The sequence below is a fragment of the Lemur catta genome, chromosome 2 (genome assembly GCF_020740605.2).
Source record: "Lemur catta isolate mLemCat1 chromosome 2, mLemCat1.pri, whole genome shotgun sequence".
In the NCBI taxonomy this organism is placed as follows: domain Eukaryota; kingdom Metazoa; phylum Chordata; class Mammalia; order Primates; family Lemuridae; genus Lemur; species Lemur catta.
In genome coordinates, this window is record NC_059129.1 from 91,250,735 (window position 1) to 91,275,030 (window position 24,296).

Here is a 24,296-nt window from a genome sequence, read left to right on the forward strand (position 1 = left end):
CCTGGGGGTCACATCTAGAAACTTGGGGGGTTACCACAAATGTGTATTTGAAGGTGACTTGGTCTTTTTCCTCAGGAGCCCATAATATAGAAAAGATGGTATTGACACAGTCCAAGACAGCATATCAAGAGTTCGTTCTGTGCCATGGATTCATGTATATGAATAGCTGAGACTATGGGATCAGCAACTGAATTCAATTGGTGATAATCAATTCTAGGCATTCAGTTCCCACTAGCTTTTCTCACTGCCCATACAGGGCTGTTGTGTTAAAATATTGCACCTCTTACTACTCTTATTCCCTTCAAATCTGTAGTTAAGGCTATAATTTCCTTTTCTTATCCTGGGATTTTAAATTGCTTCTGCTGGACTATCTGAGAGGAAATAGGGGAGAAGACTGGAAAGTGATTTGCATGTACCATTAGCACTTCTCTACATGTGGCCTCTCGCAATTGTGATAATCTTCTCAGGCACTTAATGGATGATGAAGTATAATCACAGAACACATTAATTCCTAATATACAATCAGATGTAGAAACAATAACAGTACATTGAATTTGCCCAAAGGGCTCAATTCACTTGATCATGTTAGCTTGCTTTTTCCACTGTGAACCCTGCTTAAACCCCATTAGCTGAATCTGAGGATCTTTTTCTTTCTATAGATTCAGTTCAAAAGGTAAGTTGTGTATCCATATCCAACATATTCTAAGTTTGTTTCCCTCACCTTCCTAGAATTATTCATCATACTTGGACGAGGGCATATGTTCTTTGATACCCACTGGGGACAGGGATACCTTGACCTCTAGTCATGTTTCTATTTATAGCAGCTGAAGTCATGATAGAGGGGCAGAGGAATCAGAGAGCAGGGAAGGAGAGAAGCTTCATATGTACTACCAGTTTCAAGTGATGTGGCGGAGGCTCATGGCACAACCAAATTAACTTTGCATAATTTTGACTTGCCTAATATTCTGTATTGGGAACAAGATTCCTATGGTTGACACCATCTATTTCATCCTTGGAAATTCCTTGACTCAGAAGCTATAGCCACATTGCTGTTTTTGCTAGATTGTGGGGTTTGTGATCTCTGGCTGACTCAGCCTTGGCTCCGCAGTGGCGGTGTCTCTCTCTAAGGAATCCGCCTTAATTTGGGACATTAGCTGCCCCGTTATCTAGATGATATGTCTTAAGTTCTCCTGGTTTCAACAGTAGAGATAGGGGACTTTCCCTGCACAGTCCTGATGGCCTCAAGAATTTATCTAGATTTCTTTGGACCTCTTTCTCATTCTCTAGTGGGTAAACTTCATCAGAATTCTAAATTCAAGCCAGGGCAATAAAAGCCCAAATACTAGTCAATGCCTCATCTGTGCTTTCCCACAGGAGTTTTTCTGTCTTGGGAGAATCATCCCCAGAGGACTAAAGCTTCCTTATAGCAGCAAAGACCCACTGCAAAAAAACTCTGAGAGATTTTACTGTGACTTCCAAATGGTTCTAAGTTTGGCATGACAGAATGAATGAGAAATTTAGCTGTAAGACAGTCCAATATTTGCCATTATTCCTTGACAAACAATACATTCCAGGATCCCTCCTTTCCCATATGAACCAGTCAAGGTTCTAATGATTCACCTGGTTTCTAGTTATAAATTTGCCTCTTTCACACTCAATGTATATGCACATTTCTCTTAACTATCATCTGAAAGAGAGTGTAAACTTCTGCCTACCCAGTACAAATCTTAGTATTGGTTGTTACAATGCTGCAGATCTAAGACTGGCCTCCAGATTGTCAAGGAAGTCCTTCCACTTAAAGGAAAATTAGCAACAACAGAACAGCATTCTGGCATCTGTATTTTACCTATTTCCTGTTACTTAGCCTGCAGTGATCTCCTTGATTTCTCCTCATTAATAAGCAAAAAATTGGAGGACCATCTATTGTCCAATTAACTATATAATTTGGTTTGCTATTGATTCCGATAGACCTCCTTCAAATACTCTTAATAAGCTTGTAAGGTCCTCATCCTTCCTCTTCCAGAAAGAAAGCCATCTCTATCAGCATCCCATCTTCATCACTAACATTATAAAAATCTCTGAAGTGTCTGAGATGTTTCCCTGCTTGCAAGTCAATATGAAAGCCTACTGTAGTGTCACAGATGCCAGTAGAAGACATTAGACTCCTAGGTCAGAGATGAAGGACAATTTATTTTTCACAGCAACTGCAGTAGCAAGAGTATCAGCATTTTTGCTCTGGTATTCTGGGCTTTAATTTCCATGAGGCAACCTGAAGCAAACACATTATAAGAAAGGAGCCCTAAACTTAAAGAATGCAAATTTTTTATAATAGGCAGTAAGCATGCTTCTATTTGCTCCAGAAGGGGATGCTATTTCTATCTTCCTGGGATGTCTGCTTTAGAAATAGCTTTTAAAAATACTTCAGGACAAAAATTGTCAGTAATTCTTTTATAAGATGTGCAGAAATGTGAAAGACCCATCAGAAATTATCTCCCAATAATGACAAAAGACTTCAATAGTTCTTGTTTAGGTAGTTTCCTTATCTATGGGATGATATATGTTCATCTTTGCTAATTCCTAATGATAGAATGGTTTGAACTAGTGTTACCTGTGAATGGTGAGCCTCTCCCTAAGACAGAAACTAATAAGGAAGATTTTAGAGCAAATATGTTGCATTTAAAGTTCAATATTTGACTTGTAATTATTTACTCCTGACTATATAGATTATAGCATAAAGGAGATTAAGAAATTGAGACTATTGGCCGGGCGCCGTGGCTCATGCCTATAATCCTAGCACTCTGGGAGGCCGAGGAGGGAGGTTCTCTGGAGGTCAGGAGTTCAAGACCAGGCTGAGCAACAGAAAGACCCTGTCTCCACTAAAAATAGAAAGAAAATTAGCTGGACAACTAAAAATATATAGAAAAAATTAGCTGGGCATGGTGGCGCATGCTTGTAGTCCCAGCTACTGGGGAGACTGAGGCAGTAGGATTGCTTGAGCCCAGGAGTTTGAGGTTGCTGTGAACTAGGCTGATGCCACGGCACTCTAGCCCAGGCAACAGAGTGAGACTCTGTCTCCAAGAAAAAAGAAAGAAACTGAGAATCTCTATGTTAGGGAGTAAAAATTTGAGCCTAAACCATAGAATATGAGAAATGTATATTTTGTGTAATTACAGGGCATTGTAAATAAAAATTGTTAAGCAAAAATGTGATATATACATGTTTCCCCATGGCTTTAATGTTTTTCTAGTACTTTACAGTTTGAAGAGTACCTACATTTTTCCAAATAATCAAAAGGAAAAGGTGCCATACTACTTTACTTTGCTTAACTTTATACTGTTTCAAGACCGAGCATAACTGTTGTCTTCTCCAGTAGGCTTCTCCTATACCCCAGGCTGAGACACATGTCCTGTCTGTGCATTAGCACAATGCCCAGGGTTATGTGTACACATATTATGACTTTACAACATTATATTGGCCTTTTATGTTTATACGTATTTCCCAGACTGGATTACTCTGCAACTAAACCTGGTTGCTTATTAATGTTTGTACTCCTAGTGCCTATATTTGTGGAGTTGAACTGAAAGTAACAATGACCTTACTTTCAGATATTTTAGAAAATTATGTCCCATGAGGAATAAACTGAATGGAAGATACATAGAATATTCAAGCTGGTATAATTTATAAAAGTTCTTAATGATTTAATGGTTTAGTTATAGCCATGTAAATATCCAAATTCTTATGTTCCTTCCTAGTTCTGTGACATCCTGACATTTAAAATTATTTTGTATTTATAGTGAAACCTTAAGATTTTATATAACATATAGTTTTAGAAATTGAGGGCAAAATTAAATGCAAGACTTTGTTTCATTATCAAAAGGTTGGGAGTCACTGATAGGTATTATCCAGAATTAATTTCTATTCTAACCCTAAGTTAGAAATTTCACAGCTTCTGACTTTTCCCCTTTATCAAAGAGGTAGACTGAAGACGAGTAGCCTTCTCTTTCTCCTTTTGTCCTGGTGCACAGATGTCCTTTCTCCATTTTTTGTCATAGTAATTTTTCTCCCACGTTCAGATGTCTGCTGCTCAGACCTGCCTTTGCGGTTTCTGTCACCTCGCGCCAACCATGATTGCTGTTACTGCCTGTGCTGCCAGCCCTGAAGTCTGGCGCACTTCTCCCTTTCCTTTTTTCTCCAATTTTCCAATTTCTTCTGAATCTTACTGCTTACTCACATTGTAAAAACAACAAAAACATAAACGAAAGGCCTGTCTCTAAGGAACAGCCACCCTTCCCTTCTGTGCAGTGAACTCGAAGGCTTAGATAAAATGATGGGCTCTCTGGCTCCTGTTCTCTGCTTGCTGGTTGTTCAGGGGCTGGCTCTACCTTCACTTGAATTCAAGGGCTATAGTTTTCTCTTTTTGTTCCAGAGCCATTTTGGAAATTTCAGAATTCTAAATTCTTAGATTTTGATTAACCAATTTTTTTACTATTTTCTTTACAAAAGACAGGTCTTTGGTAACTCTTTTGTCCCTACATTGCCTTGTTGTTTTAATGGCAACATTAACAGGTGAATATTTTAGAACTGATGAAATATATGTGTTGTTTAGGAGAATTAAAAGGTTGAAGTGAATCAAATACAACATATGTTTTTATGGGAAACATGGAAGTTCAGGAAATGACTTTGGCCTGTTTGGAGCATGAGAGTGGCAACCTTTACAGAGACAAAGGGAAGATACTGAATAGAGAAACATAAAAATACTGTAGAGAAAAGAGTGAGCAAAGCAGCAAGTTATAGAATGATAAAGACAAATATTTATCTGTGTCATAATAGGGGTACATGGAAACATTGTTCTCTCTCTCTATATATATATGTAGACATATATATATATATAAATAGATCTGTAACCAGATATAACTGTGTTTAAATTCCCATCTAAATATTGAGTTAACTATTAGCTATTTAGCTGAGAGACTACAGTCAAATGTCCTAGTATCTCTAAGACTCTTTTTCCCATTATGTAAACATTCCGCATAGTTATTGTGAATGTGGAATTAGATAATGTGCAGAAATCCCTAAAACATTAACCAGCACTGTAAATACTCATTCAATAAATGTTACACTTTCTCCATACTTAATAATTTGAAAAGACATAATCATTTCAGTTTCTAACAAATGAAACAAGTGTATTTCCCAATTAGGTAATTAGCAAGTGATAATTAGATAATCCAATTAGATAATTAGCAACTCAGGGCACTAGGAGAATTTTGGGCTTTTCAGAATATTATATAGTAATGCAGGAAGTAATGTATAATGAGCACTGAAGAACTAATTAGAACCATACTTTCCATGATAAAATTAAGTAAACACTTAAAAGAGAAATTCTCTATTTTAATTATTATTAAATCAGTGTGGTGTAAAATTTTTCCACAAGAATTAAAACTGATAAACTAGAGAAGTTCCTCTTTTATCTAGAATGAACAAAGCTGGAAAGAGTGTAAATCCCACCCTAACAATAAGAGAAAGTCAGATGAACTAAGGAAACCATGGCTTTTATTGAACCTGCTGAAAAGCTGAGTACACAGGGCAAACAAACATCTAGAATTTCAGGAATGGGTCGGTTGCTCCATGAAGAAATGAGTCAGGGGGTGATGTCTTATGTGGCAGAGAACAGAACAGAACTTGGCCACCATACAAACGATGATAAAAAGAATTATTATCTGAATTAACTAATAAGAAATTCTCTAAAAAGCTAAAATTTTAACAAATTAGTAAAGGCTGAATGTGGGCTAGAGTGATGGTATAGAATTGCTGGTAAGCCCTGACACAAGGGGAGTTTGAACTTAATCTCTGGTACTTTTGTGTGAACTTCCACCAGGTGTTTATGACAAATATTAGAAACAGAATGGGAGACATGTGGGGGCTTCTCTCAGTAATGCGGGTGCAGAGTAGGGGATTGGCTACACCTGGAGGTAAAGCACAAAATCCCACTCTCTCCCAGCTCCCATCCTGCATCCTAGCTACACACCAGACTAAAGGAATGTGAAGTCTTTGGTGCATTGAAGGTCACCTCCTGACTAGATTAACTCAGTGCCCCAAACTAATGACCTTAGAGTAGAAAAGATGTAGCCTATTTCCAGGCATAAATTATTGCCATCAGTCCTAACTACTTTCCATTTGGTATTTGATATTTAATAAAAAATTAAAAGGTACACAAAAATTCAGGCAAAAAACAATCCAATCTATTGTCAAGAGTCCAAGCAATGAACAAAACTAGACTGAGATGACCCAGAAGTTAGAATTATCAGGCAGGGACCTTAATATAACTATGATTAATGTATTAAACAACTTAATGGAAAAGGTGGACAATATGTATAAACAAATAGAGAATTTCAGCAGAAAAATAGAAACTACAAGAAAGATCCAAATGAGGGTGCTAGAAGTAAAAAGAAATGTTATTATAGATCACAAATTCTATAAGTGGGTCCATTTACCAAAAAGACAACAATCCTAAATGTCTGTGCAGCTAAAAACAAAGTTTGGAATTAAAGAAGTAAAATTGGTCAACTGAAAGAATAAAATGATAAACCCACAATTATGTGTGAAGAATTCAGAACTCCTTCCTCTGTAATCAACAGAATAAGTAGAAATCAGTAAGCTTATCTAGAGGGTCTGAAAAACACCATCACCAACTTAACATAACTGATAATTATAGAATACTCTACCAAATAAAAATAGAATATGGGAGAAAATATTTACAAAATAGATATATGATAAAGGACTGATATGCAGAATATATAAAGAAAAAAAACACTATAGATTGCAAAACAAAAGAAAATCAAAACAAACAAACAAACAGGAACACTTGACCTTACCAAGTATGGACAAGAATGTGTTGCAATTGGAACACTTGTACTTTGCTCAAGGGAATGCGAAACGGTACTGTCATTTTAGAAAGCCGTTTAAGAGTTTCTTATGAAGTTAAAAATACAAATACCATATGACCAGGCAATACCACCACTTCTATGTAGGTACTCAAATAGAATAAACATATTTGTCTACATAAAAACTTTTATATTCATACTTACCAAAAGCTAGAAACAACCTAAGTGTCCCTCAAGTGCTGAATAAATAACAAACTGGTATGTTCATACAATGGCAAACTACTCTGCAATAAAAAGGAGTGAAGTACTGGCAGTGAAAAAAAGGCACTCTACAGGCTATACACTATAAAATTACATTTATATGACATTTTGAAAAAAAATCAAAACTTAGGGACGGAAAACATTAGTGGTCTCCAGAGGTCAGTGTGAGAAGTAGAGATTGTCTTCAGAGTAATAAGAGAGAAGATTTTGGGGTGATGGAACCATGCTATATCTTATTACATAGGGATGGCTTGTAGGCATTTGTCAAAGTTCATAGAACTAGCCACCTAAATAGGATTAATTTTGGTTTGCAAATCATATCTCAGTAAACCTATTTTTAAAAAAAAAAATCATGAATAGAAGAATGAGATAAGTCCCATTAGCTAGGTCTACATATTAGCCGCTTTCTAACACTGCCTAGAGATGAGTATTTCACATATTTTAATTCCTTGCAGCTTAAACATTTGAGTACATGTTTAAAAACCTTAATTTGTGCAAGTAACATTTTGCATTATTCGACAGTATTGACACATATTATTTTATTTAATCTTTATAATGACCTTGAAGAGTTACTGGGATAAGCTATTTAGACTGATTAGTAGATAAGAAAACTATAATTGAGAGAGGTTACATGGCTTGCTGGAGCTGCTACATGTTGAAGCCAGACCCGAAATGATATACAGAGGCAACTTACCCCCATGCAGAGTTAGGGTAGCTGCCCCCCAAAAGCATAGCCCAGGGCAGCAAATTGGCCTTGCAAGAGATCATCTGCCCCCACCAACTGCACACTAAGTATTTAACAGATGGTGTATCATTAGTTATGCCACAGAATATTATACCCTAGTAACTTATAAGGAAGCGTAACTTTGCTCCATCTAGTATTCATCACAAAACTTAGTTATGTGAATTAACAGTTTTTTGAAGAATTGACTATTGCTCTAAGGAAATAGATCCAAAATTTAAATTCCCTACTTCTATTTTAAGTCTTTTTAAATTTCTTTTTTACCTAGTAATTTAGTTCTCATTATATTTTCCAAAATCTTGATTCACGATACATAGGAAATTGAAAACAAAAGCAGTACCTCACTGTAGTTAGTTTGAGAAGCACTGATCCTCAGGCATTCAGACTAACGAAATAAAATAAGACAAATGCAACAGATCTGTAGCCAAACTTGGCCTACGGCTTTCCAGTGTGCAATCCTTCCTTTAAATATTCTAAACTTGAAATCTATGCACCAGGACTACATTGTTCACACCCTTTCCAGAACTAATTTCACTGAACTATGCTCTATCATTATGTTTTCAGTCTACATTGAACCCTCTGGGACATTTAAAAGCAAAAACCCTCTGCTTTTAAAATAAGGATATTATAAAAAAAAATCCAGTTCGCTACATAATACAGGCTTCTTTTATTAATCTGCAGGAGAAATATTTCTCACATTTGGTTTTCCAGAGGAGTCACACTTATCTTATTACTGATCCCATTGAATGAGCCTCTTTTCAATGGCTGCTAGGAAGCTCAGAATCAAATTTATGCCCCCAATAACTATACAGAGACTATGGCATGCATTTCTAAATTATATAACTTAATTTAAGAGTGCTCTTGCTTAATTTTATGTTTCTAATCCTATTTGATTAGTAATATTTTTCTTATTATGCATGTAAATTTTAGCGAAGGAAACTCCAGAAAGAAAGATGACAAGTAGTAAGAAAGGAAGGAAAAAAGGAAAGAATACATACATATACTCAAATATGCTTGTATACTGCATATTAAGTATCTGAGTAAATCTATATTACATTACTTCTATAATTGTACACTCTTAGTTACCTAGTTGAAGAGTCTTTGAAAAATATGTTTGAAAATTTTAATGTTAAAAATACATGTAGTAGGGGAAAATTTAATATAATTTTCTACACATGAAAGTAGGCAGTAAAGTTTACTCATGTTTTCTACAATCAGAACTGCTTATTCATAACCAGGTTATGAAAACTGGGAGTCATTTCATTATTATCTCTGTTATCCATGTGGTATCACAATGTTTCAGGTTCCCGACTTAAGCCAGGCTCTGTCTGTAGGCAGGCTGTGTAACTAGAGAGATAACAGCATCCTACCGAGATAATATGCTTTTATTCCTAATGGCAACCTGAGGAGTAGATGAACAGTACATATTATTAGAGCAATTGTAAGAAAACTTCAGGCCAGATTTGCATCCTGTTCAACTCGGCATGACAATTTTTTGATTCCCAGAAAGAAGTTTCTGTGCTGCTAACCAGGAAAAAAATCCAACCTATTAAAAACAATTACATGTGGTTTCAATCTCTCTGTAATGGGAGTTGAAATTCTATATAATTAATTACACCTTATGCAGATAAAAAGAAAAGAAGTTTAAAAGCAAAGCACTCTGCCAGTAAAAGTATGAAAAATATTGAAAACTCATTTGTTATAAGTAGTTTCATAACCACTGCTGAGCTTTGTTCCAAGATCTTGAATATGTTGGCTTGAGTTTCCCCAAAGAAAAGGTATTTGTGATACCTTTTAGTTTATGTGACCTTATGTCTAAGTCTCACTGAGAACTTTTTGATCACCAATTAGCTGCTAAACAGTCATCGTCTATTGAATAGGAGCATTTTCCTGATTGGTGAGACAGAGCCACCTCTAAAATGAGAATAGCAATCCACAGATAGAATAAAATTGCTTATAAAGGGAAATGATTCCTCATTTAATAGAAACAGGGTCTAGAATACCTACAAGTCACAATCAATTACATAGCCTGAAAATTATCCAACTCTCTAGAAAACTGTCCAAGATCAACTTCCCTTCATCCTGAAATTATTCTTCTGAAGCACACAAGTTTATTGACATGGACCAGGTATGTAAATAGCACAGAATATATTAGAAAGTTCACTTTTCAAACCAATTATATGGACAAGCTATCTACTTTCTTAAATTTGTCTGTCTTCTGATATACCAAAATATAAACACACATATACACACTCAAATGCACACACGTGTTTATACTTAGGTAGGTATGAATACAAACTGCCAAATACATAAATACACATACAAAGATACTCACATGCAAATGTATATATACATGTATACACTTGCACATAATATACACATCCTTAAAAATATACACACATACACATACACTTATATGTATGCTGAACTTATTTAAATGCTCTAAATTCAGGAAAAAATCTAAAATTTGCTATAAAGGCATAAAGATTTTCAACTTGGGAAGAGAAACCATATACAAATGAGAAAACAGAAAAGATAAGCCCCATACAGACCTGTATAAGTTGGGTAAATCTGACTTTACTTGGTAGCACTTTTCCAGTATTGTCTTCCTATTTCCTTCTTAGCTCTTGATCCTTATGGATTCTTTTCTTTTGGCTCCTTATTGTAGCACATTACTCCTCTGAATGAAGCAGGCATAGGAGCAGAGTCCGTCTGTGTATCAACCTGGGAAGGGATAGAACTTCATCATCATTATAAGTAGTAGAGGAGTACATCATCATTGTAACTGTTAGTATTATTAAAATACAGTTGCATGTGACATTATGGTTAATCACTATAAAACCCTATTACCCACTGGGACAGTCCCTGCTTGTGGGTGGGAATTGACCACACCTTGTATGATGATCAGTAAATGCAGCAAAAAGACATGCAAATTGACTTCCCTGTCAGTAGGTGGTGTTTGCTGGAAGGAACAATCTGTAATGTTGTTTTTTTGAGGGGGTCCTGCGACCAGCTCTAGTTCTTCAGTCTAGTACCCCAGGGGGTGGGTGGGGCCCTGGAGCTTCCAGGTGTATCTTTATTCTCCACCACAGCAGAAGCAGGTTGAGGAATGAGGCTCCGCGGGGCTGGGTTGGGTGAGCCTGCCCTCAAGCTCCGCAAATGCTTTTAGCGGGGGTCAAAGTTCTGTTCCTGGCCTCTGAGCAAAGCTGCCAGGAAGGAGCTGAAGTGGCACCACTCAACCAGAAAATCTGCATGTGGAGGTGGGACCATCTGAGAACTGCACTCTGGAAGTCTGGAACAGGCCTCGCTCCTTTCCACCATCCCCTATTCCACGGTTTATCCCAGGCCTCTGCCAACAGGTAGGACCTCTAGTCAATCGAGTTCAACCACAACTGTGATGTGGGCTGGGAGGTTTCTTGCCCAGGATCCCAGCCTAAGCTGGGAGTGTGGCTCTCCCATGAGAGGAGCGGTGCCCCCCAAGTGCACCACAGCTAGGACACACTCTGCACTCGCACCCCTGACCTGCCCCTGCAGGCAGCCGCACCTCCTGAGACTAATTCACAAATATCCCCTCTGTGCCCCTGGGCAATGTGATTGAGACCTGGGTGTATGGGATCTGACTTGCATACCTGGTCCCCTAGCCCCAGAGATCAATCCTTGTCCATGCCTGGGAGAAGAATGCTTGTCACAAGTCATCCACAGAGTGCCCAAGCTGGTTCAATGTCCCTCCACCTCATAGTTTGCCCCACTCTGCTGGAGTCACTGGGCAAGCAGCACCAGGAAGGGCCGGTGGGTTGGGAGCTCACAGCCTGAGCACCCCTCAGTCTACTGCAGGATCCCCAAAAGAAAGGTCTGAGCCCTGTTCCCTGTGGATGCCTCTCTGTGGTGGCTAAATTGTCTCTCTTGGCAGCCACAGGTGGGGGAAGGAAAGGGGAGAATAAAAGTCTAGGTGGAGGAAGGTCTGCACACTGGTTGTCTCTGACCCTCTCTCTGGGAGGCAATCCTCCAGGAATGATCAGGCTCTGGGGTCACGTAGCTTGCCCGGGACCCACTGGACCCCTGTGGCTCCTGCGGTCTGGGCCACAGTTGGGAAATGTCTGTGTGGGGATGAGCAAGATGGAACCTGAGGGGTTGAGGCCCCCCAGGGGGGACAAAGGCTCAGGGTGGGTAGAGAAGCAATATGGCGCCTGCCCTCTGGCTTGAGTCTGTGGAGCGGGAGGCGCCCTGGGGAAGTTGGTTGTCTGGTGCCCTGTTTGCAAGAAGCTGTCCGCTCACTGGCAGCAGCAGTCTCTGGGCTGCTGTGGGTAGGTCTCTCCAGTGCCTTGGGAGCCCACTAACAGTCCAAGATGAAGTAGGGGGATTTTAACTGCTCCACCTACACACCTACCCTTTTCCTTGTTCTCCAAGCCTCTTGAGGCTTAATCCCTGCCCATGCCTTTTTCCTTCCAGTTCTGCTCCACAACCTCTTCCCTCTGAGTCTCCGGTAGGTTCAGGCACCCCTCCTTCCAACCTTTATCTGATCTATGTTTGTCTGCCTGTTCATTTTTTCTCTTTCATCTACAATTTATCCTTCTTGCAGAGATACCCTGGCTGGTGGTATCGCTAGTCCGCCATCTTGCCTCCTCCCCTCAGGGATTTTTTTTAAAACAGAACAAGACAGAGAAGCTGGAAATATATTTTTAAATGTCAAAGAGAATAGGAAAACCAGTATCATTAAAATAATTATTTAAAAACCAACACTTGTTGCTATCGGATCAGGTCAAACCAGTTGCCAGTCTGTAGAGGTTCAGGTTTCAACCACCTTGAATCACCTGGGGCTGTCTTTGACCTCATTTGATTTTGTCTGCTTTAATGTCACTTTGGTTTGGGGTGCACCTTTCAAACATAATGCTTGATTTAAAATAAGAGTGACTGTACATAAGTGGCATTTGTATGTGGATAAGTGGCTATGGGGGAGAGGGTGGAACAAAAGTACCATAAGCATTATAACTTACATAGTTTTTGTACATGTCCCCCATTTAAAAAATTAATGTATACATGTACAAATGAAAGCCTTTATTCTTGGTGATTTTTCTGTTACCCGCAATTTGCCTCGAAATTGAAAGTGATTCCTTGAGCAAAAACAGTGTGACCTAAATAATTGTACTCAAACTTGACTCTGGTTCCTCATTAAATTTTCAGAATTTAATCATTTAACTTTTGTTGGCACAAAGAGGCAGACCTTACTTAGCAGACCCATTTGCATTTAAAATTGTTCCAATTTGAGTGGAAATTTTCCAAAAATCCATAGTCTTTGAAAATCTCAATCATGCCTAGTAAACTAAAGTCAAAACTAAGCATACAAATAAACAAATAAATTTTATTTTCCAACAGTGCTACTGAATCAAATATGTGAGTTACATCCTTCTTATATTGTTTGATATCTTTGTTGACACAGAATCTCTCAATTAGCAAACAAGGATTAATTGAAACGCTTGGGCTTGACACTGGAATCTTGGTCACTAGTTTGTTCTGCTTTCTCTTCCTGATTTAAACACAGCTAAAATCACATTATTTGTAACCATAATCTGTGCTAAGTCTTCATGATAAAAATTAATTTTTTAGAAATACTCTTTTTAATTCTCTAATTACCATATTCAATGAGTCAAATGAATTTTAAGCAATCTTTTATTATGCTATAGACATGAAAGTACTGTATAAATTAATCATTTTAATTAAGTAATGACAATCTTAGTGTAAGTGAATTTACACTGTTTATTTTAACATTAATTACTGCTGATATGTACAGTCTTGTATGTTTTACCTGTCATACGAATATTTCAAAATGCTTGATATGCAAGGTGACTAATCTTATTTGATAAAGGAAAGTACAATACAGGGAGTTGATCTACTTTACCTGGCAATGAAAGGGATGGAGATGGGCCAGGCTCATTGAGAGGGAGAATGTCAGCATTAGGGGGTTAGAAACGTGGCAGATGGATCCTTCAGTCGAGTGAGATTGGCCAAACTGATTGATGCACCATTATAGTTGGGGGCACAGCAAGAGCTGAAAATTAGAAAGCAAAGGCAAGTCAAGCTGGAAGAAAGTGACTGGTGAAACTGTCCAAACAGGAGTTAAGGACCAGCAACAGCAAACTGTAAGAAAAAAAGTGAAGGACACTAGTGAAGAGCAAGAGCAAGAGAAGCATGAGGGTCTAGGAGGAACTATCAGAGCATCAGACATATATGGCTGGACTTTTAGGTGCTGTCTCAGCTGCCTTTTATTTTACCTATATCTAGTTTCTGACATTATCATCTTATATAACTGTTTCCTTGATTCCTAGATAGTTAATTCTTTATTTACTTGTTTCATTTTTTAGCATAATGTTAAACCAGTGCTGGAATTACCTAAATATGCCAAGGACTGACAAGTAAGCAATTATCATCTAAGATAGTGAAGCACAAGCAGAGGAGATTCAAGAGATGGCCAGGGACCCTGAACACGGTTGTGAGGTTCCTACAGAGTACAGGGTGCTTGGCTATGTGAAAAGCGGGGGCTGAAACCAAGCCTGAGATCCACCCACCAAGCTTTGTGGCCTGGTCACCTGGTGAAGCTATCATCAAGCCACAGCAGCTCAAAGGAGGCACCTCTTTGTGTAGTTTGTCCATTTCTTGGGAGCACCTTTTTCATAGCTTGTCCAAAGCAGCTTAATGCAGTATGGGTGCCTCCAAGAGGAGAAGGATGGCTAGTTCAGCCTCAAAAAGGCTGCACCAGGTATAAAATGCACCATGTCCTAGGATTGAATTTGAAGCTTTCGGAATATAGAAATCTGAACTTGCTGAAGAAATGAGAGTGGATCCACAGGTTTAGCTTTTGAACAGCTCAGATTCCTTTGTATGTTTATACACGGCTTACAATGTTCCATCAATGTCTTATTTCATGTGGAATAGTATTCAGATCCCTTGATAAGCTCTACAACAACATCTTTCAAAATGTTTTTACCAGGACCGATAGGAAAAAGAAATACATTTTATGCTATGACCCAGTACACAGACATTCATAAAAACACTCACACAGACACACACATCTGAAGCAATGATTTTATAAAAATTATATATTTTATTTACTTTTAAAATTTATTTTTTCTCTTATATGATTATGTGTTCTAAATTTTTTTTTTTTGAGACAGACACTGCACTCTGTCACCCAGGCTAGAGTGTGGTGGCACGATCATAGGCCACTGCAGCCTTGAACTCCTAGGCTCAAGCAATCCTCCTTCCTCTGCCTCCCAAATCACTGGGATTACAGGTGTGAGCCACTGTATCAGATATTCCTGGACATCTCCTAAATGCCAGTTGTAGGAAATAGGAAGAGGGACCTGACGAAGTACAGTTGAGCTGATCCAAGGTCTAATTTTCCTGGGTCTTACAGAGGCAGTAAAACCAGGTGGAAGAGCAGGAATGCTATGATCAGATTGCCTGCATTTGCAGCCTCCTACTTGGGTAACCTTCAACAAATTATTTCATCTTACTGTACTTCAGTTTCCTTTCCTTTAAGATGGTTATAATAATAAAAGTATTTTCTCATAGTTTTGTTGTGAGATAATACATATAAAACTCCTAGAATAGTGCCTGACATATAGTAACCTTTAAATAAATACAAATTATAATTATAGAAGGACAAGGTAACAATTATGGAAAAGGTACTTTTAAAGTGAGAGTTTGAGTTTTCTAAGTTGGAAAGTATTGGATAGGAAGTAGAGGGAGACATAATGAGTCTCAGAAAATAATTTCTTCCTCACGGGGTATATAGCCTTCTTGGTGCTATCCTCGGAAATCCCTAGTTCCTGGATTGCTATTCTGAAGCCTCTCTCTAAGAATTATACGAACTAGTAACATTCAGTCTCCTGGGATGCCAATCATCAGTACACCAAAACACATGCTGCTCACTGATAAAATTCAGTGTTTAAATTGAAAAATGAAAACACTTATTCAGAATTTACATAATGCATCCTAATAAGGGCCTGTCCTTCTTAAGGCAGTATACAATTCCTTCTTACTTCCTCCATGTCTCATATGAGGCCATCCTATTTCAAGGTTAGCAGCCAAGGTAAACTATCAGAGAGAGATCTGAAGAAGAGGTGGTTTTAATGCTTGTTGATTTGTGATGCAGTGAAAATAAATGAGACATCTACCAGACTCCCGTGTAGGTCCCAACGTATTCAAGTTCCAGAGTGAGAAACACAAATTGGACAATGATTTTGTTTTTTTCCCCTTTTCTTTAACTTCTGTTTTGCCTATATTTATTATTTCTTTTGAGTTATGAATTATTATATTTGAGCATCTCTGTTATTTTCATTCACTGAAAAGAAAGAGCTAGAAACTTGGGTTATTATAAGACCATGGTGAAGGGTGAAATTCTTGACATATTGACATAGCTAAGTTAACCTGTACTGAACAGTTACTATGTGCCAGGCACTATACAAAAATGCTGCACGTCATTTCATCTTCATATCATTCTACAAAGCAGATGTGATCCTTAAAAACTACAAAGCTGACAAATAAATTAGAAGTGGGTCCACCAGAATTCTGTGCTCTGTGCATCTCAAAGGCTATCTACAAACAGGGCTGCAAGGAATGGTAGCCACGTGCATTGCACATATCTCTTCTAATATGCATGCTCCGTTGTCACACTGGATTTCAAAACACAAGTTCAAAGATAAAGTTATGAAGAATTTCAATATGGCAACAGCAGAGTATTAAACCAAGTGTAGGACCTTTCTGAGAGCAGGGCCTTTTGGGACTGCACGGGTCATGCGCTGCTGACTCTGTCCCTGTGTTTAACCCAACCCAATTGGAGGTCAAATTCAACATTTTTAGATTATCAAATAATCATTTTTTATTTATCGCAGAAATAGTGTTCCTCACCATTCCCCTCAGTTAAAAATGCAATGCACGTTCTGATTTGTGGCTTATTCCAGTCATGAACAACTGCTATCCTCATTATCTAACCCAGGGCTTTTGAAGTTGTTTCAACAGGAAGAGATTTTCCCTCCCTATCCATCACCAGCTGATATTTTTGTAAAACACAAAACCACACACTTGGATATATTGCTTTTGTCAAATTGCTATAAAAGTATCTAAATGCCTAACTACTCTTTGGAAATAAATAGTTTGCGCACCACACTTTGAGTAGCACTGATGTCAGGGACATCCCATAATTGCATGTTAATAGTGAAGATGATTTTTTTATGTTACTCCCCAGTAAGGAACTGATAAGAAGGATTATCTCAGTCTTTTAATTTATTTAGGGATGGTGGAGGGATACACAGCTGTCATGTCTCTTTTGTGTTTTTACCCTATGAAATAGTAATTAAAGGATTTTTTTAAAAACTGGATTCATGATAATATAAGTACTGTTACATGACTAATTTGAAATATTTTTAAAACAACAATAAAATAATAGTAAAATTAATTCACTGAAAATTTTCAAATCAGTATTATATATAAAATACATGATTTTCCTTTTGATTAGAATTCTAATGGGGAAGAACAAACATCCAGACTCATTGAATGTCTCTAGGAAAGGACTAACAGTTTCCCAGAATCCTTCTGGAAGTGGATGGATTGGGAAGGGTTACTAAAAAGAACTGTGAAGTCTGGCTACCATGGTAACTCTTTCTTCCATATTTATTCTCTAGAGTTCCCTGCTGGTTATTCCCTTATTCTTTTACCCTTGAACTTCTTGGAAAACACCTCACAAGGTTCCAAGTGTTTAGCAATTACTGCTATTCATTAAGCACAATTTCTTTCCCTCAACTCCCAATTGGTTACGTGAAGACAGAAACAAAAAGAAAAGCAGACAGCCTTTCATGTACACCCCAACCTGGCCAGGTTGCGACAGAAAGAAAACAGGATCAGGAAGATCAGAGGATTTTCCAGTAGAACCAACCTGACCCCACTGTGGTCACTCAGATATCATATGTCTGAAAGATATTGGGGAGATGACAGCATTATACTTAAAATGAAAGGTTTTTGGGTTTTTGCTCTTTTTAATACTTAGGATACTTTTTCAAACATCAAGAAAAAATCTCTGAAAAAGAAAATACTGTCAACTTTTCTTCATAAAGGTGATGTGGAGAGAGGACTAGAGGACAAGTTAGTGTTTAATAAGGTCAAAAAATTAAAAATCCAAAGTCTTGAAAATAATATTGTATCTTTACCTTACTGTTCTCTTCACTCAATCACTCCCAGCCAATCATACCCTAAAGCCCAACCAGCACTGAAAATATATCAAAAGTAAAGTAATTTTTAAATTCTTTTGAATTTAATTAGCAAGGCTTTTTTCTGACCATACGTAGGTCCAAAAGATGTCAAAATTAATCTTAAATTCACATGTCTACAAATTAATTTATTTTATAAGATACATTAAAGCAATGCATTTTTAAATACTGTTTGGTCATTTCAGTTACTTTTATAATTTAGAAACTTTAAAACTGTTATATCCAAAGTACTGTTAGAACTATGACTACATTAAATGGAAGAAGAAAGTCTTCCTATTCTCTCGTGGGGAAAAACAGAGAAAATCTTGAGGCAGTCAAACTGAGGAAAATGAATTTGTTAACAGACACATTTAAATAAAGACCTATAGCAGTGCTAGCCAAAATATCACGTGTTACATATTTATTATCAATTTTGTAAGATTCTACTGGAAAATTATTCAGTATTTGATTGGGTACACCAGTAACATAAATTGTGCCTGATATTTATTTATTTATGGTATTAAATTATGGTTCTAGGGAAATTGTGAAGATGTATTATCTGTAAACATAATATGATATGCAATATAAAATTGATGAATCAAACAAATCAGGCGTATTTCTAATTTTTAGATATATGTAATAATGCTACATAAAGCACGGGCTATCGTAAGGTATCACAATATAATGTTGCTGCAGATGAGAGAGGCAGCCATGAGACTAAATCTTTAGCTGTTTGAGGGTCAACTTCACCAAGTGATCATAGTTCTTAAGGACTTTTTGGCTTGCAGGTCTTGTCCTTATTTGGCAGGATGAGCAGACAGACTCATCCACTCATTCAGTGGATCTATTCTACTTTAATAAACCCTTACTCTGGGCTGGGTATTGTACTCAGTGCTGCAGTTACAACAAATATGAAAGAGATAGATACGGTGTTGGCCCTTATGGACCATACAGTCTAGTTGTTGTTTACAGCTTACCAGATACTGTAAACCAAGACCAAATCCATACATTAGTGTGTAATGTCAGATGTGCTCTTACAGAATTCATTCATTCACTCATTTATGTATTCAGTCAAAAATTTTGAAACTATTGTGATCCAGACACTCTGCTAGATCTTCAGACTAAAAGGATAACGGAAAAATCCTTCTTCTCTTAAAGGATTTATACTCTAAATAAAAATAAAAACAAACCCTGCAACTATCAGCATTATAAATCAAAGGTGTATAATGCAATACAATTAATAATATAATAATGCATTACAGCAAATAAATTCAAAGGTGAAACAACTCAATGTACCTGAAGTTAAGAATTTAGGCAGAAATACTGGTATTGGCACATGTAAGTGCCCTGCCCACATATTGCCTTATGATCTTATGCAGCATGCTGATCTTGTGTGTCAATGTTTCCTGTGTCTGAAAGAAGGAAAAGGATAGCCATACGGTTTAAAAGTGAAGATTAAATGAGATAACAGATAATGTATTTATGAGAGTATCTAACACATGGTACAACCTAAATAAATATTAGTTATCCTTAATTTCATGTTTGTCCATTCTGATTTTGTGTTTGTGTTTCTCTTTTCTTCATTAGGCTTTCAAGTGTTCTTTAAATTCCTTTTTAGTGTGTGAAAAATCATGCACCCTGATTTAGTAATCAAACATATTATTTTGTATTTCCTAATTCATTCAATTCTGGTCTTATATTTTAGTTTTTCTTATAATTGATTTATAAATTATAAGTGATCTGCCTAATGCATTAATTAACTTATTTTCATTCTAACTTAGTAATGCAAATATTTAATGTCACAGATTTACCTTTGAATATAGCTTTAGTCATATTATATGATTTTGATGTGCAGTATAATTATGTTCATTAATTTATAAATAGATGTAACTAAACTTAATTTTTTTCTTTGACTGCATAACTAAGGATAATGATTTAAATATCTAGTTAATGACTATTTGGGATTTGTTTTCTTTCTTGTTTTCCTTGCTAGAAGACTTATTCATTAATTTCTAATTTTAATGTATTTTGGTAAAAGATTATAACATGTGCAATATCCGCTTTTATAATTTAGATTTTCTTTATGATGTGGTCTGTTTTCAATTACACAAACTATAGATATTTGACGAAAAGTTATATGGCATAAAGTTTAGTGTACCATTATTATATTTCTACTATAATTTATTTGTCAACTTAGTATCAAAATATCAAAACAGTATCTGAAATAGTATGTTGAAATATTGAATTTTAGTTCTATTTCTATTTGGCTTAAGTCCCACGTTTTAAAAAATAATTTCTGTTTTAGATATGTGGATTCTCTGCTAGGGCTTGAAGTTTCCAGCCTGTGGTATCTTCATTACATGTTGCCTGTTTTCTAAATAGAATGATAATTTGTGTCTCATTTAATGCTTTTTGCCTTGGAACCTGTCTTGTCAGAGACTAAAATAATGATAAATATCTGCTTTAAACTCCTCAATTACTTGCAAATCCTAACTTCACATTGGGTGGGTGTAGGAAAGGATAAATAGAATGTGGTTACCTTCTATGTCAAAATCATATATTTGAGATCTAGAAACATTGTTTTTCTTTTGCCAAGGGTATTAAAATGGCAGGTGGAGAGTCAGCCCTAGGGCTTATACTTGTAATCCTAGCACTTTAAGAGGGCAAGGCGGGAGGATTGCTTGAGGCCAGGAGTTCAAGACCAGCTTGAGCAAGAGTGAGACATTGTCTTTACAAAAAATAGAAAAATTAGCCAGGCGAGGTGGCAGGTTCCTGTAGTTGCAGCTACTCAGGAGGCTGAGGCAGGAGGATCGCTTGAGCCCAGGAATTTTTTTTTTTAATTTTTTTATTTCAACATATTACAGGGGTACAAATGTTTAGGTTACATATATTTCCCTTGCCCCACCTGAGTCAGAGCTTCAAGCCTGTCCATCCCCCAGGAGTTTGAAGTTGCACTGAGCTATGTCAAGGCCACTGCACTGCCTGGGTGACAGTGAGACCCTGTCTCACAAAACAAACAAAAAAATGCATTTATGCTTTTAGCTTGCTTTTATTGTTTATGTAACTTAGATTAAACTGTTCTTGATCAGTAAAAAGTGCGGAGCGAGTTAACAGGACCTTTTTTCATGACTGTCACTAACTGAATTCTTGGGGTATTACTAGCAGAGAAGAAAACACAACCTTAACACAAGCAAATATATCTAATGTCTAAAAATCGAGGCTATTTTAATTAATCATCTATTAAATAATTAACTATTGAAGACAATAATTATATCTTATTAATTATAATATAAAACAGTCTTCACCTTACTATGGTTAAATTTATGATTTTCTGACTTTGTGGTGGTATGAAAGCAATATGCATTAGTATTCAGTAAATTACATGAGACATTTAGCACTTCATAATAAAATAGACTTTGTGTTAGATGACTTTGCCCAACTATAGGCTAATGTATATGTTCTGAGCATGTTTAAGGTAGGGCACGCTAAGCAAGCTCTGATGTCTGGTATGTTAGGTGTATTAAATACATTTTTGATTCACAATATTTTCAATTTATGATGGGTTCATCAAGACATAATCACATCATAAATTAAGCATTTATACATCATTCTTGATTGTACATAGAAATAATGATAAAAGAGCTTGTCTAGATGAAAACAATTATATTTCATTTTTTACTATAAATCTTTTATTTTTCTCATGCTTAAAAAGTTATAAAAGTAGTAAAATATTACAGTTTGAGTAATTTACTTTTTTCATTTTGTATCTAACATTAGGAAATGCTAAAGAGTGGTAAATCAGATCATTCTGGAAGGCAGGGGGAGAAGAGAAAGCTCTAATAAACCAGATATTTCAGACATATTCCCAGAATAATAAACAGAAAGAAAAATAGAAACTGAATTGCTAAGGCACTTAACATTGCCACTTCTAAGAAACTCAGCAGTAATAGTGGACATAATTTATGTTTGTTGATTTTATAGACTTATTTTTTAAAAGTTCTAAATTGATATCTCTCCACTCCCTAAAACTGGGTTAAAACCTATTGCTACCAAATGCTGAATTGCAGGAATTCTTTGCTACAATTTTTGCTGCAGAAAATTACTGTAAGCACAGGATGAAGAGTAATATTATGCATACGAGGCTTTTGTTGGAGAAAGCAGAATAAGAAACATCAAGAGAGGCAATGACACTCTGGATAAGTCAAATGTATTAAGCAGTCTGGGTAGGACTCACACAAAAGTGAGGCTTCTTTACATTTCATGCTGTCTGTAGGAAAGCTGTCATTTGAGTACATGACATTGAACTGTGGGAGAGGAAATCCTTAGGAAAGAGAGAAAGAAAACAAAAACTATTTCTACAAATACTAATAACTAAAAGTAAAGAAAAGTATAATAGGCTGAGCGTGGTGGCTCACACCTGTAATCCTAGCACTCTGGGAGGCAGAGGCGGGTGGATTATTTGAGCTCAGGAGTTCGAGACCAGCCTGAGCAAGAGCGAGACTCCGTCCCTACTAAAAATAGAAAGAAATTATACGGACAGCTAAAAACATATATATATATATATATATATATATATATATATATAGAAAAAAATTAGCCGGGCATGGTGGTGCATGCCTGTGGTCCCAGCTACTCGGGAGGCTGAGGCAGGAGGATTGCTCGAGCCCAGGAGTTTGAGGTTGCTGTGAGCTAGGCTGACACCACGGCACTCTAGCCCGGGCAACAGACTGAAACTCTGTCTCAAAAAAAAAAAAAAAAGAAAGAAAGAAAGAAAAAGAAAAGTATAATAAATGTCTAAAGTAAAGATATCATCTTCCCCACTTTCTATATAGGGTCTTACAGACTACATAAGGGCCTTAATCCCATTCATTAATGAGGAAGGAGCCTTCTAGTCTAATAACCTTTTAATACTGTCACAATGGCAACACCTGAATTTTGGAGGGGACACATCACATTGAAATCTGTGTCTCTTCTCTGAAAGACCATGTTTGTCTCTCCACATTCCCACTCTAATTCTACACTTGTCTCAGTTCTGCTGCCACCTTTTTCTCCTCCATTCCCTTGATCTCCTTTTTTCGTTAGTGCAACTTAAGGTCTTTCTAGCTACCAGTGAAACCCCACCTGGGTGGCTCTAGGGGGCATGTAGATGGGAAGAGGAAGGAGGAGGAAAGCAGGAGAGACAGCCCCCAAAGCAAAAGTACTCTGACCCTGTCAACTATTCAACGTCCTGCCCCCTCTTTCTTCACCAATAGAATCAAGAAGTTGAAATACTTTCTCATCTAAACACACACCAGTAACCACATGGTTCGATGTTGTAATGAGAAAGAAAAAGCAAACCGTTTTTCATTTTCTAACTGGTTTATGCACTTCACAGAACGAGAGAGACTAATGAACAGTGCAAGTGCTTGACACAGAAAATATTCATGAGGTTTGGAGTCTTTTCAGATGCCTTGGGAAAATTTGATACCTAAATGATATAACATAAAAATAAATTTTGAAGTAACTGTTAAAGCTATTTATATATACTAGACAATTTTCTCAAGATTTGTCTTTTTTGTCTCTCAGACTCTAACTAGAGCTCCATCACCAAGTTTTAATTCACACATGTGGATAAGCCTCCAGCCTCTCTAAATATTTTTAAAATCTGTAAATTAAAGACATTTAAAAGGAAGACACATGATCTCATCTGGACTGCTGCTTGCTCTTGTTTGAGATTCTTCAGTGCTCTACTTTTTATAACAGGTCAATAGCAGACGGGCTGTAACTGATCTTGTTATTTCAGAGCTGGAAACACAAGGCACTTTGCATTGGGTGCTGTTCTATTCTGTTATGCTACTCCCGTTTGTCAGTAGGTAGAAACTTTTCCCATTCCCCAGAAGGCAGTACCTTCTGTGAATAGTTTGCTTTAGACAAGCATTCATTGTTCAGAGGGTTTGATTCCTCACTGAGCAAAAGCTACAGCATTATAAAGATGCCAGTTTAATTTTTTTTAAGCTTGAATTTTTTAAAGCTAGAAAGGAACCCTCACTGTTGAGGCAGGCACGAAAGAAAACCTCTTTTCACAACCCCTGGAACAAGTGGATGAAGAGAGTAAGAGTAAAAGTGCAAAGACTGGGAATCTGGCTTTTTTCCAAAAAGGAAAAAAAAAAAAAAAAAAAAAGGCCCACAGAA